The following is a 15,520-nucleotide window of genomic DNA, read 5'->3' on the forward strand; positions in this document are numbered from 1 at the left end:
TTCCTTTCATCTCTCAGCGAGCGGAAGAACTGCAGACACCAGCTAGCTGGCGAGCCCCCACCACACACACACACACACACACACACACACACACACTGCCTTTCTCTGTGTTCCTGCAGGTCCCTCTCTGCTACCTCCTTCCCTGCTCTTTCCCCATCATCTCTGCCCCACAGCTCCACAGGAAGAGAGTTAAGTGTCCCCCAGTCCTGCCTTGCATATATAAAGGTCCTGTTCTCAAAGCCTCTCTGCCTGCACATGAACGTAAAGGCCTAAGCCCTCCGCCCTGCTGCCAGAGCTAACAGCATCAGGCTCCTTCAGCAAAGCCCACAGACAACCTAGGAACTTAGAGAAACCTTTTGCAAGGCACAACACCATTGTTCTGCTATGTAAAGACTTTCTAGAAATCAATAAGAGCAGGGCCTTCATGTTAATAGAAGAATATAATCAAGTAAGATAAACAGGTGCAGAAAATAAAATCAACTAATTCTTAAACATGTGAAGAGTCTTAAAATCATTCACAATCAATAAATGCACTCTAACACTCTCTAAGAGGACTTCTGAGCAACCAAAGAGAATGGCACCTGCCTAGGTCTGCATCACCCCCAAAATCCTCCAGAATCAGTGCAGGTCAACAGGAAGGTCTAGTGAAACCACACAAAGACAGGAATGCCCCAACTTCAAATCAACCGCAGGGGAAAAAAGGGAAAAAGAAAAACATCCCAGCAAGCGATTTCTCACACTCTTTGCAGTAGGTAGGAGCAGTCCAAGAATAAGACAGGAAAGAGAAAAGAGGAAAGCTAGAGAGGGGTGTAGGAGTGCTCTAAAACCGGCAGAAATAGCACCGTTCCCCACGTGTGAAAACACGGAACAAGTGCCCTTTAGGTCCGCCTGCTAACTGCAGAGATGGGCCCAAAAAGCACACACAACCTGAAGTGGCATCTGTGAAAGGCAAAACTTCAGGAGAAGCAAACGGGGAAAAGAAGGGAAATGTGCTCTTTAGGCATCCGGCAGCCAAGCCAAAAAGGAGGAAAGGGGAGAAGTCCCAGGTCCTGTAGGAAAAGGTGAACCAGAAAATGCAGAGGGCACACATCCCCCATTCCCAGCACACACTCACACACAGATTCATGCGAGAAACTAGACTTCGCCACGCAGACAGAACAGACTGTGCTGAAGCAGGGATCTTGTAAACCACCCAAACTCACAAAATGATCAGAAGAGTATTGTCTATTTAAAGCTACTACAAAAATCAACACACCTCATTTGATAAAAATCCCCACTCCTGGAAAAAAAGAAGTAGGAAAAAAACAGCAAGGCCACAATCTAAAGTGAATGAAATATACTCACAGAAGCACCCAGGGAATAGGAAAACCCACCCTGAGTCAGAAATTCAAACTCTTGGAATATAAGTAGACAAAAGCAGAAAGAAATAAAAAGGGTTGGCTGAAACCAGAAAAGAAAGGAAAGAAACGGACAAAATTGTCTCAGAAATGAAGGCTGAATTATGAGATGCCCAAGAAATAATAGACTTAAATAAAGAAAGGCAATAAAGTAGGAAAGTAACTAAGAGAATGAAAATGAGACCATGAAAGAAATAAAAAGGGCCACAGAGAAGTGGGGAACATGGGAAACAAGCAAAGAAGGAATCATACGTGCATAACTGGAGCCCCGGAAGATGCGAAACAAAGCAACGGGACAGGCATCATACGTAAGACCTTAGTCCAAGAAGATGCCTCAAAATTGAAAGACGAGTCTACGTATTGAAAGGCCCACCCCCATAGATGCCGAGATAATTAATCAGACATGACCAACTCTGAGAAAATATCTAATGAAATTATTATGTTTCAAAAACAAATTAAAAATAGCTTACAAGAGCAAAGGAGCCCGCCTGGCATCAGATTTCTCAAAAGTAATAGCAAAGCAGGGCAAAGTGGAGCAACGTTTTCCAAACATTGGTGAAAGAAATTCTGCACCAAGGATTTTTTATTATAGAGAAAATATGTTGGTATTTCTGCAAGGTCATGGCTTTCTGAGAAAAAATTACTGGTAACCTGGGTTAACGGATGCCTGGAAGGGAAACCAGCCTAGAAAGACTCAGAAACACCCAGGGGAAGGTCCAGTGGCTCACACCTGTAGTCCCAGCACTTTGGGCAGAGGTGGGAGGATCACTTGACCCCAGAAGTTTGAGGCTGCAGTGAGCTATGATGCACCACTGCACTCCAGTCTAGGCAACAGTGTGACATATCAACTCAAAAGAGAGAGAGAGGGGGAGAGAGAGAGAGAAAAGAAAGAAAGAGAGAGGGAAGGAAGGAAGGAAGGGAAACAGAGAGGAAGGAGGGAAGGAAGGAAGGAAGGAAAAGAGAGGAAGGAAGGAGGGACAGAAGGAAGGAAGGAAGGGAGGGAGGGAGGGAGGGAAGGAGTGAGGGGAGGGGAGGGGAAGGGAAGGGAAGGGAAGGAGAAAGAGAGCAAGAAAGCAAGAAAGCAAGAGGCCAGGCACGGTGGCTCATACCTGTAATCCCAGCACTTTGGGAGGCTGGGAGCAGGTGGATCATGAGGTCAAGAGATCTAGACCAGCCAGGGCAACATGGTGAAACCCCATCTCTACTAAAAATAAAAAAATTAGCTGGGTGTGGTGGCAGGCGCCTGTAGTCTCAGCTACTCCGGAGGCTGAAGCAGGAGAATCTCTTGAACCTGGGTGGCTGAGGTTGCAGTGAGCCGAGATCGCACCATTGCACTCTAGCCTGGAGACAGGGCGAGACTCTGTCTCAAAAAAAAAAAAAGAAGAAGAAAGAAAAAAGAAAGGAGAGAGAGAAAGGAAGAGAAGGAAGGGAGGGAGGGAAAGAGAGAGAGAGGAAGGGAGGGAGGGAGGGAGGGAGGGAGGGAAGGAGGGAGGGAGGGAAAGAAAGAGAGAGAGAGGGAGGGACGGGGGGAGAAAGAAAGAAAGAAAGAGCCCAGGGAAAAGGTTGACAGGTTTATCTCCCTTTTGGTATGTGTTTAGATTTCCAAGCCAGATGAAACTCAGGACCGTTACTTTACATCCCAAAGAATAGTAAATCTGGGACCTTTCCCTTCTCTTCTCAGAGAGGATCTGTTGACATTAGAAAATAAGGTTTATCTTACACTCTCCCATGGGTGTAACAGTTCCTACATCAGCTCTAAGACTCATAATCTTCAGGTTTCCCTCCTGTAGAGCAAAACCCCCTTTTGCACAGGCAGGCTCCTCTCACTATCACCACATTGTCCCAGGTGGGCAGCAGTCACAAGGAACCAATGCCAATATATTCTGTAAATAAAAAGTGGGTCTCCCTCTAATCCAGAAATGTTGTGCTCACTCGTAGGATTGTCAGTGGTGTTGGAAGCAGAGCGACTCCGTCTTGAGTGAGGGCTGGAAAATGATGTGCTCGCCCGTAGGATTGTCAGAGGCGTTCAAACCAGAGCGACTTCATCTTCAGTGAGGGCTGGAAAATGAGACGGGGATTTGCTGAGCTGCATCCTCAGAAAGTGAGGCATTCCAAGCCTCTAGATGTTTACAGTTAAGGGAACAAATGAATAATGTTTACTAAACAGATCCGGACTTGGGAGTGTTCAGCTATCCCAATATCTAGAGAACAACGGCATTCCTAATTTTGCTTTAAAGGTAATAATATCAATTCTTGCAAAATATAGCAATTAAGAAAATTAATTCTTTATCACAAACCCTGGTAGCAGAGCGCATCTCCCCGTATATACCAGCATTGTACCTAGGGTGGACACGTTCCTCCTCTTACTTTCGGGAACGCTCTACTCTGTCTACGAAGTAGCTGCCCTTTTACCACTTTACTTCCTTAATAAGCTCGCTTTTACTTTGCACTGTGGGCTCGCCCTGAATTCTTTCTTGTGTGAGATCCACGAACCCTCTCTTCGAGTCTGGATCAGGACCCCTTGTCCTATAACAGGATGAAATAGATAAGCATAGATATACAAATATATCAATATCTAGTGAAGCTTCCCTTCAAATATCAAAACTATGGAAAACAGTTTTAACAATACAAGAACTTAGAACATTCTGAACCAGGAGCCCTTGTCTTTTTTTTTTTTTTTTTTTTTTTTTTTGAGATGGAGTCTCTCACTGGGACGCCCAGGCTGGAGTGCAGCAGGAGTGCAGTGGGGCAATCTTGACTCACTGCAACTTCCGCCTCCTGGGTCCAAGTGATTCTCCTGCCCCAGCCTCCCGAGTACCTGGGATTACAGGTGTGCGTCACCACACTTGGCTAATTTTTGTATTTTTAGTAGTGATGGGGTTTCACTATGTTGGCCTGGCTGGTCTCAAACTCCTGACCTCAAGTGATCCGCCCACCTCAGCCTCCCAAAGTGCTGGGATTACAGGTGTGAGCCACCGCACCCGGCCCATGAGCCCTTCTTGAAGAATCTACTAGAATATTAACTTCATCCAACCCAAAAGATGACTGTGCTCCTTCAGCACAAGGAGCATCATAAGGGCAGAGGGTGAAAGGTTCATAACTGATGTTGTGTGCAGTGACAAGGTAGGAATATCGCAACTTTGAAACGCTGGAGAAGAGAGAGGGAAGGAGGAAAATAGCATCAGCTCATTTACGGTGACACGGGCAATCAGGGGGACAGTTAGTTACTGCCCAAAACTAACAAACCCACAGTGAAAGTTTAGGTGAGAAAACAGGAAACTAAGGGCACTTAAAAAGGATAAGCAATCCTTAGAATAAAAATACAAACCCCTGAGAAAAACAACAGGAAAGAAAGAGCAAAGCTTACACATCACATGGCGAATGTCACGATATACACATATTAGAAAATATTATAACAGCTGACGCTGAACGCATGAATCTGTCTTGGTCCTGTTAGGCTGCTGTAACAAATACCTACAACTGGGAAGTTCACAGGCAACACAGTTCTTGGGGCTGAGAACCCCAAGGTCAAGGTGCCAGCAGATGCGACGCCTGTGAGGGTGCCTTCCACATGCCCTCACAAGGCGAAGCGGCAAGCGGCTCCCTCGGGCCTTAACAGGGCACTAATCCTGTTCCAAATGGGCAGCCCTTCTCACATCCTAGTACATCACCTTGGGAGCTGGGTTTCAACATAGGAATTTTGGGGGGACGTGAACACTTAGACCATCACAAAGTCATGGGCTTGATTCACTTACCACAAGAAAAAAAATCACTTTGGCTCACAAGTGACATCCAACTACATGCTGTATTCAAGACACAGCTGAAGTAAAGTGATCCAAAATGCTGGAATTGAAGGGATGAACGAAGGTACATGAGTCACATAAATGCAGCAAGAAAAGAAATGGGGACCACGCTAGCAGGCAAGGTAAAATTCAAGACAAAAAAGCCTTAGGCAGCACGAAGAAGAACTTTTTAATGCAAAAAGACACGATTCACGAAAAGATCAGTTATGCAACAAGTAACTCAGGGCCAGATGTGGTGGCTCATGCCTGTAACCCCAGCACTTTGGGAAGCTGAGGCAGGCAGATTGCTTGAGCCTCAGGAGTTCAAGACCAGCCTGGGCAAAATGGCGAAACCCAGTCTCTACGAAAATTAGCTGGGCATGGTGGTGCATGGCTTGGTCCCAGCTACTAGGAAGGCTGAGGTGGGAGGATTGCTTGAGTCCAGGAGGTTGAGGCTGCAGTGAGCCGAGATCATGCCACTGCACTCCAGCCTGGGTGACAGAGCGAGACCCTGTCTCAAAAGTAAATAAATAAAAATAATTCAGCAACCACCTTCAAGAAGCAAAAACACAGAAACTGTAAGGAGTCATAGCAGCAAACTAGCAATAGGAAACTTTAGCATATCGCTCCCGGAGCAAGACGGCTCAAGGGAACAAAAAAATAAGTAAAGTGGGTCAGCTTGTGTCCGCCAGGAAGCAGGCAGGCGCTGAAGTCCGGATGTAAGAGGTGCATTAGGGGCAGCACCTACGGAAGGTGAAGGTGGAGCAGGCACAGGATTGGACAGGCAGAGCCGGGGGCTGAGACGCATGTCTCACAAAGTCTCAACAACCCTGGGGGAGGTTTAAGGCAAAGGCTGCATGAAAGGCCCAGGTGAACAAAACTGGCCAGGTCCTCATCCCATACCTGCCCCTGCCATTGCCTGAGGCTGCCCAGGAAGAACAAGGCCTGATGCAAGCATTGTGGCAGCCCCGGAAGGGGCTACAGCTGCAGGCCATTGGCTAACTGCTCCTCTCCAGCAGAGAGACAAATGCTTCTGGAAAGGAGATCTGAGCAGCACACCTCCCTGTCTGCCACATAGAACACAGAAGATCTAAACAACACGGCGGCTCCAGTAGAGCCAGTGGGTGCATTTTATATTCACACACACACACACACACAATTTACAGTTTTAGCCTGGAGATGGATGGTGGTGATGGTTGCTGAGCGATATGAATGTAGTTAATGCCACTGAACTGTTCACTTACAATGGTTAAAATGGTAAGCTTTATGTTATTATATTTCACACTTAAAAACCTACACTAAGATACCTTCTCATATGGATAGAAATTACAAAGCATGACAATATACTCTGTTGGCAAGGCTGTGGGAAACAGTAACTCTTATACATTACTAGTGGGAGTGTAAACTGCCACAAGCCTTTAGGAGGTGAATTTGGAGGGTTTTTTTTTTTTTTTTTTTGAGACAGAGTCTCGCTCTGTTGCCCAGGCTGGAGGGCAATGGCGCCATCTCAGCTCACTGCAACCTCCGCCTCCCAGGTTGAAGCGATTCTCCTGCCTCAGCCTCCCGAATAGCTGGGATTATAGGTGCGTACCACTGCACCTAGCTAATTTTTTTTTTATTTTTAGTAGAGAGGGGTCTCACCATGTTGGCCAGGTTGGTCTCAAACTCCTGGCCTCAGGTGATCCTCCGGCCTCGGGCTCCCAAAATGCTGGAATTACAGACGTGAGCCACCAGGCCCAGCCGGAATTTGGAGTATCTTACCAAACTGTGGCCTGTAGTTACATTTCCACCTGGCTATCCCACCTCTGGGGAGCCACACAGAAACTGCGTAAGCCCAGAGTTACTCATTGCGGCCTATATGGGGAAACCCTGTATATCAGGCAACTGGAGAGTAGTGGATAAACCATGATACATTCACGCAATGAAGTTCTATGCAGCTTTGAAAAAGAGTGATAAAGACTCCTAAGAACTCAACTCTGTGAGTGGCTTCCAGATGAACTTCTTATATTATAAAAGCAAAGAGCAGAACACCCTCTATAGAATGCTCTGTGTAAGAAGTAAATGGAAATAGGAAATTAAACATGCAGCTACTCTTTTGTGCAAAAAGAAACACACTGACATGGTTTGGCTCTGTGTCCCCACCCAGATCTCATGTTGAATTGTAATTCCCAGTGTTGAAGGTGGGGCCTGGGGGCAGGTGACTGGATCACGGGGGTGATTTCTAAAGGTTTAGCACCACCCCACTAGTGCCATCTCCTATAGAGTTCTCACCAGATCTGATGTTTGAAAAGTGTGTAGCACCTCCCACTTTGTTCTCTCTCTCTCCTACAGCCATGTGAAGATGTGCTTGCTTCTCCTTCACCTTCCACCATGATTGTAAGTTTCCTGAGGCCTCCCAGCCATGCTTCCTGTATAGCCTACAGAACTGTGAGTCAATTAAACCTCTTTTCTTTATATTAACAAATTACCCATTCTCAGATAGTTCCTTATAGCAGTGTACGAATGGACTAATACAAGAATAATAAACGAGAAACATATAAGGTTGTTTGGCTATAGAGGCTTGGATAAACCAAAGGAGTGGAAAAGATGGGGGAATGGGAACAGGGTAGAAAGTGGGGGAGAGACACTGTGGGCACTTTTATTTTCTATTGTTCTGACTTTTAGAACCATGTTAATGCTTCACATGCTCAAACATAAATAAGTAACTAAAATTAATTAAAGGAACCAGAGCTGCTTGGAGAAATAACTGGAGAAGGGAAAAATCATAATCTTGAGCTACAGAAGTCATCAAAAAAACGAGAGGGATGTGTCAAAAGAACACAGGGGTGGCCAAAAGTAGCTCCCAATGGCATCGGCTGGGAAATCTCTACAACAACATAAATAATAATCACATTGAACTAAAATAGCTAAAATCAGAATTCATGGGTCTATACTGCTATAAATAATTGAAGGAATAATGAATAAATATATAAATTATAAAAATATTCAAAAGAAAACTATGGTCATTAGAATTTTTAAAATCAGTGAATAGATTCATAGAAGTTAAGACACAGCTGTAGAGAAAATTACTATCTGTAAAGGTCTGAAGAAATCATCCAGCAGGCAGAGCAAAGAAATGAAAAGAGGGAAGATATGAAAGAGCGTCAAGAAGGAAAGAATGAAGTTTACCTTATCTCTAATTGGAGCTCCAGGAGAGAATAGAACTGAGACCATGTTTGAGAGACCGTGTGCGGGTCCCCAAAACCATCCCCAAACATGAGATTTGCTAAAAGGATTCACAAGACTCAGCACATTGTCATACTCGTGGCTAAGATTTATCACGGCAAAAGAATCCACAGAAAAATCAGCAATGGGAAAAGTCTCATGGGGTGAAATCTGGAGGAAACAAGGCACAAGTTTCCAGGAGCCCTGATATGGTTTAGATCTGTGTCCCCACCCAAATCTCATGTCAAATTGTGATCCCCAATGTTGGAGGTGCGGCCTGGCAGGAGGTGCTGGAATCATGGGGGTGGATTTCCCATGAATGGTGTAGCACCATCCCCCTTGGCACTGTCCTCATGATGATGAGTGAGTTCTTATGAGATAGAGCTGCTTAAAAGTATGTAGCCCCTCCCCACTCAGTCTCTTCCTCCTGTTCTCCATGTGACGCACCTACTCCCCCTTCTCCTTCCACCATGATTGGAAGCTTCCTGAGGCCACCCCAGAAGCTGAGCAGATGCCAACATCATGCTTTCTGTACAGCCTGCAGAACCATAAGCCAAGTAACCCTCTTTTCTTTATAAATTACCCAGTCTCAGGTATTTTTATAGCAATGCAAAAATGAACTAATATAACTCCTTTCCTAATAATAGTCACATAAGATGAACTTAATTCCCCCAGCAACAAATTGTGATGACACAGGTGAGTTATTGTCTACCAAAGAAGCTCATCAGAGTTGCAGCACCCAGGGATTCCAGCTGGTCACACAGGCACCCCCTGCCTAGCACATACCAAAACTCCAGGCTCCCAGAAGAAAAGCAGGTGTTTAGCATAAACTAACTTTACTGTTTGCACAAACTGTTTAGAGACAATAAGCCACTCAATCTTGTCAGTTCTAGAAATGACAAGCACCCTCCTGAAATCCATGTTTGGCCAAGGCCATCCTCGTGAGTAGCCTTTCTAAGGGCGAGCGGTCTCAGGCTTGCCACAGTCGTTATTTTCTTCGCAGAGACAATGGCTGAGAGGTTTCCAGAATTGATGAAAGACAGGGATTCTCAGATTCACAATTCCTAATAAGTTCTAGGCAGAATAAATAAAATTAATCACATACCTAATTATATCTCAGTGTATAACTGCAGAATATCATGACAAGAATATATTAAGAGTAAACAGCAGGCCGGGCACGGTGTCTCATGCCCGTAATCCCAGCATTTTGGGAGGCCGAGGCGGGTGGATCACGAGGTCAGCAGATCGAGACCATCCTGGCTAACATGGTGAAACCCCGTCTCTACTAAAAATACAAAAAAAATTAGCCAGGCGTGGTGGCAGGCGCCTGTAGTCCCAGCTACTCGGGAGGCTGAGGCAGGACAATGGCGTGAACTTGGGAGGTGGAGGTGGAGGTGGCAGTGAGCCGAGATTGCACTACTGCACTCCAGCCTGGGCAACAGAGTGAGACTCTGTCTTAAAAAAAAAAAAAAAAAAAAAAAAAAAAACAGAGTAAACAGCAAAAACCAGAAGTATTTGTTTGCTAGGCCTGCCATAACAAAATACCACAGACTGGGAGGCTTAAACAACAGAAATTCCTTTTCTCACAGTTCTGGAGGCTGGAAGTCCAAGCTCAAGCTGTCGGTGTTGGCAGGTTTGGTTTGTGCTGAGGCCTCTCTCCTTGCCTGGCGGATAGCCACCTTCCCACTATGCTCTTCCATGGCCTTTCCTCCGTGTGTCTCTACCTCTTCTTATAAGGACACCAGTCAGATTGGATTAGGATCCCCCTCAGTGGCCTCGTTTTTAACTTAATTACCTTTTATAGACCTTATCCAAACACAATTACATTCTGAGGTACTGGGGATTGGGATGTCATCCAGGGGAGTGGGGCACAATTTAGCCCATATTGGCAGATAACCTACAAGGGAACTATAATTCAGCTGACTTCTTAACAACAACAGTAGAAGCCAGAACGGAGTGAGGAAATGTCTTCACCATGCTGAGAGAAAGTATGTGTCAACCTGGAATTTTACACCCAACAACATTGCCAGTCAGGGTGGCAACTATATTTTTTAAAACACTTTCAACAAACAAAAATTAAAAATTGAACAATCACATTCCTTCATTGAAAGAATTCCTAAAGGATATTTTTCAGAGGGAAACAAATTAAATCCAAAGGAAGGAGTGAGAGTCAAGAAGTAGTGGTGGGGTGCTGGGCATGATGGCTCACGCCTGCAATCCCAGCACTTTGGGAGGCCAAGGCCAGTGGATCACCTGAGGTCAAGAGTTCAAGACTGGCCTGGGCAATATGGTGAAACCATGTCTCTACTAAAAATACAAAAATTATCCAGGCATGGTGGTGGGAGCCTGTAATCCCATCTACTCAAGAGGCTGAGGCATGAGAATCGCTTGAACCCAGGAGGCGGAGGTTGAAATGAGCTGAGATTGTGCCATTGCACTTCAGCCTGGGTGACAGAGTGAGACTCTGCCTCAAAAACAGAAAAAAAAAAAGTAGTGGTGAGGAGAAAATATAAAATATGTAAGTAAATCCAAATGAGATTAATTGTTATTAAATGATGATAAGGACAAATTTTGTGATACGAAAACAAGAAATAAGATGAAACTAAAATAACAGTTCAGAAAAACACGTACAGAATAGTATAATTACCGTTCAAATATTCCAACGTCCTTTTAATATTCTAGAGGATTGTATAGATTTTGATTGCGTTTAGACTTTAAGCCAAGTATGCATGTATCTACTAAAAATAAAAACAGAATTTGGAAAGAAAAAGGAAGAAGGAAAAAAATGCCTCAGCCCCACAGAAAACAGAAAACGAGGGAGAAAGAAGCCAAGGAAAATCACAAGAAACAAAAATCACAAAATCAAATTGCACAAGTGAATCCAAATGTGTCAATAAATATGAATAAACTGAACTTGCAAGTTAAAATAGAGCTTCGACAAAACCAAATCCAGCTATACGCGTTCCTAAGAGATGCAAAATACAGAAACACCAACAATTTAGGTTTCAAGAAGAAATTTTAAAAATTAGCAAATACTTTATTCTCTTTAAGTTTATGAAGTTATATTAATACCAAACAAAATAAATGTCAAGTAAAAAAGCATTAGTAAAGATTCAGAGATTACCATAGAATGACAAACATAGCTCAAATATATAAATAAAAAAGGTTCAGTATTACAATGAAAAATTGACAAGTTGACATCAGAGTGGAAGATTTTCCACTTCACAACTGAAAATCATAAAAACTAATAAGGATCAGAAAGAAGAGAAAAGCACAGTGAAGCAGCACAGTCTAAGGAGATGCAGCTGAAGTAATGCTGGGAAGGGAAATATGTAACCTAAAACTGCACATATTGTAATATGATAGTTAAAATTCTCGAGTTAAGAATCCAAATCAAGAAACATGAAACCAGCCACACCACAAACCCAAGAAAGGAACGGAACCATAAATGTATGTGCAGAAATGAATGGAACAGAGAACAAAAATCGCCAAGAATGACTGGCCAAAACTAGATTTTTTTTCTTTTTTTTTGAGACAGAGCCTCACTCTGTTGCCCAGGCTGGAGTGCAGTGGCATAATCTCAGCTCACTGCAACCTCCACCTCCTGGGTTCAAGCAAGTCTCCCACCTCAGCCTCCCGAGTAGCTGAGACTACAGGTGCGCGCCACCGCGCCTGGCTGATTTTTGTATTTTTAGTAGAGACGGGGTTTCACCATGTTGCCCAGGCTGGTCTTGAACTCCTGACCTCAGGTGATCCACTGGCCTCGGCCTCCCAAAGTGCTGGGATTACAGGTGTGAGCCACCGAGCCCAGCCAAAACTAGATTTTTGAGAAGCAAAATGGTAAAATAGACTAACCTGTCTGTAAGTACTGTTTTAGCTGAACCCCACAAGTTTTGATAAGTAGTTATTATGCAAATCTAAACATTTTCTAATTTCCTTTATGATTTTGTCTTTGAAAATGAATTAGTTATACGTGTGTTTTTCATTTGACAACTATGGATTTTGTTACTACCTTTTGTTACTGATTTCCAAGTTTACCACAGTTTGATCAGAGAATATGGCCCGAACAATCCACTTTTTGGTATTTTTGAAACGTGGCCAACTTTTGAAAATGCCCCATGGGTGCCTAGAAAGCATGTGTGGCCTGGGATTGAGTGCAGTTGCCCCAGGTGTCTATTCAAACAAACCTAATTGTGCTTTTCACATCTTCCCTATCCCTGTTCATTTTTATAGTTGTCAGTTATTTGTGACTGCCGAGCACTTGAAATGTGACTGGTACAACTGGGGTGAGAAGCTGAATTTTAAATGTTATTCAGTGTTAGTTCATGGAATTTATTTATTTATTTATTTATTTTTTGAGACAGAGTCTCGCTCTGTCGCATCGGCTGAGTGCAGTGGTGCCATCTCGGCTCACTGTCACCTCCACCTGCCGGCTTCAAGCGATTCTCCTTCCTCAGTCTCCCGAGTGGCTGGGATTACAGGCGCCAACCACCATGCCTGGCTAATTTTTATATTTTTCGTATATGTTTGTCAGGCTGGTCTCGAACTCCTGACCTCAGGTGATCCACCCACCTCGGCCTCCCAAGTGCTGAGATTCCAGGTGTGAGCCACTGCACCCTGCCAGTTCATGGAATTTAAATAGCTCCACGTGCCTAGTGGCTACAGGGCTGCACAGTGCACAGAGCAGGCATCAAAGCTGCTGTTGAACAAGCGGCATGGGGAACTTTGGCTTTCCGCACAGGATGCATTAAATTCAATTCCTGCCGGGCGTGGTGGCTTGCGCCTGTAATCCCAGATACTTGAGAGGCTGAGACACGAGAATCACTTGAATCCGGGAGGCGGAGGTTGCGGTGAGACAAGGCTGTGCCACTGCACTCCATCCTGGTGACAGAGCAAGAGAGTGAGACTCTGTCTCACATAAATAAATTAATTAATTAAATTCCTATTCTATACCACATACACATTAAATTCCACACGGATCAAAGACTAACAGGTGAAAAGCAAAACTATAAAACTTTTCAAAGAAAGCTTGGGAGAATATGCTTGTGATATTGACGAGCAGGACGATTTCCTAAACAAGTCACAGTGTTAACAAACAATAATGGAACATACTGATAAATTTGTCTGGATTAAAATGTAAAATGTCTGAAAGTCAAAAACAGACTACAAAGTGAAAGGCAAACACAGACTTGGAGAAAATCTGCAATGCACGTGACTAATAAAGAATTGGAATCCAGGATAAAGAAAGAACTCTTATGAAAGTCAATTTTAATAAAAAAGACATCTAACCCAGCTGAAAAGTGAGCAGAGGGTATGGTCAAGGTCATTGTGTCCCCAGCTCTTCACACAAGGCACGCTGGGCCCCTGCCACCCTCCAGCCCTGCCTGACTCCTCCCAGGAGAGGACTGAGCCACCAGACAGGCAGGTGGCAGGCATGGGTCTCCGCCTCTGTTTCATGGAAGAAATCTCTTCAAAGGCCATGTGCTCAGGACCTGGGCTCTTTTCTCCTCTCTCTGCCCTCAACCTTTGCAAAGCAGCAACCCTGGAGAGGCTGCCGGCTGTGCCTCCCGACGCGCCTCCAGGTAGAAGGCCCTGCCACACACCTGTGCATAACTTGGTCCCCTCCTCCGCCCTTGCTTTGCAGTGTAGAGGGTGATTTCCCAACACCTGTAGACTCTGACGCTCAGGCTTCCCCATCCTATTCAGATGAGGGACGCCAGAGGGTCTTTGCTGATTTCCTGAAACCTCAGCAGGAAGGAGCAGGTTAGTCTCAAGGAGAAGAACCAGGACCGGCCAACGCACGCGTACAGCACTGCTCCAGGTGCACGAAATGCCAACTAGAAAACAGAGAAGCTACTTCCCAGCCACCAGCCTGGGAGCACCCACGGAGCGCGGGGGTCAGAAACTCCTACTTCCTCCACGGGTGGGGCAATGGGATGAAGCTGTCATGCTTGATTTATTCCAGAGGGAGCTGTCAACAACAAATAGCACACCATGTCGGCCTGCGCTCTTGCGTTATTTTCTGCACTTCTGTGGAGGCCGGTCGTGTCGCACCACTGAATAACGTTTCCAGTGGAATATACCACAAACCGCCACAGAGCTCCTCTTGGTCTTGTTTATATGCCTGTTTTCTGAATGTGCCTCTGTGCTTTGTACAGAAAAAGAGTAAGATATTTGGCTGCCACCAGGGCCAATGTTTGCCCCATGGGAGTGACATTGCCACTGGTGAGAACACAGAGCCCCTTGCAACATAGTCACGTCTGGATGGCCTCCGCCATTGCGCTGGGGCCAGGCAGGCACAGAAATGGCAGCAGACCAGGGCCTTCAGGCCCAGCTGCCCCTGACTTAGCCTGAGGCCCTGCAGTGCCAACAGCAGAGGCCCCCACGGTGCGAGGCAGCCGTGCTGCCAGGGCGGGCTCCAGGGAGCTGAGCCCACGACCACCAGCCCCAATCCACTGTCCTGCTGCCTCCCACAGCTATGCAGGGTTCCCCCAGGAGCCCACCCCTTGCTGCCGTGACCACCATCGCTTCCTAGCTGAGAGCCCACCCTTGCTGGCCTCTGCCTGGTTCTTGATGAATTCAGCCCCATCCATCCTTCCCTCCTGGCAGCCTGTTAGTGGCTCTGGGGAAGCTGGCACTGATTAATGACAGTAACAGACGACACCCATCTGCCCATCAGGTGAAAACTCGCCGCTGTCATCTGTCCTGTCAGAATCTACGAGCAGCATGGGAGCCCGCCTGGCTGGGACCCCGCGTCCCTGGCCGCCCCCTGGCCTGAGGTTCCAAGCAGGGCCTCAGACTGATGTGGAGACAGATGAGACTGGTGGGGCCAGAAGGGCTAGCTCTGAGCCTGCCGGGGGCTGACCAGGAGCCCTGTCCCCACAGGGCAGCTGCCTTTCTCAGACCACTCTGAGGTGAGCAGTGGACCCCGAAGGTGGGCTGGGTCCCCTGCCTTCACCTCCTCCCCTGTCAGGCCCCCCCGAATCCGACTGACCTGGGTCAGCTCTGCCACCTGCCCTGTTCTCTCCAGCGCACCCAGGGCCTCGACTGAGCCGCTGCCCAGGGCCCTGCTGTGAGTGGACAGGAACCAGCATGGGCTCCCGGCTACCACCTGCCCACCCCGCCAACCTGCCCCAC

General features: G+C 46.0%; 1 long non-coding RNA gene across 1 annotated transcript in view; it reads right to left on the bottom strand.

Moving 5' to 3' along the window:
• Positions 1-2,907: 2,907 nt before the first annotated feature.
• The window catches only part of LOC107968263 (uncharacterized), a 33,268-nt gene continuing 20,655 nt past the window's right edge, over positions 2,908-15,520 (bottom strand). The window contains exon 3 of the long non-coding RNA XR_001709380.3: positions 2,908-3,455. This is a non-coding gene — a long non-coding RNA (uncharacterized LOC107968263). The remainder of the gene's footprint in view (positions 3,456-15,520) is intronic.

Source organism: Pan troglodytes, chromosome 15, assembly GCF_028858775.2.
Source record: "Pan troglodytes isolate AG18354 chromosome 15, NHGRI_mPanTro3-v2.0_pri, whole genome shotgun sequence".
NCBI classification, from domain to species: Eukaryota; Metazoa; Chordata; class Mammalia; order Primates; family Hominidae; genus Pan; species Pan troglodytes.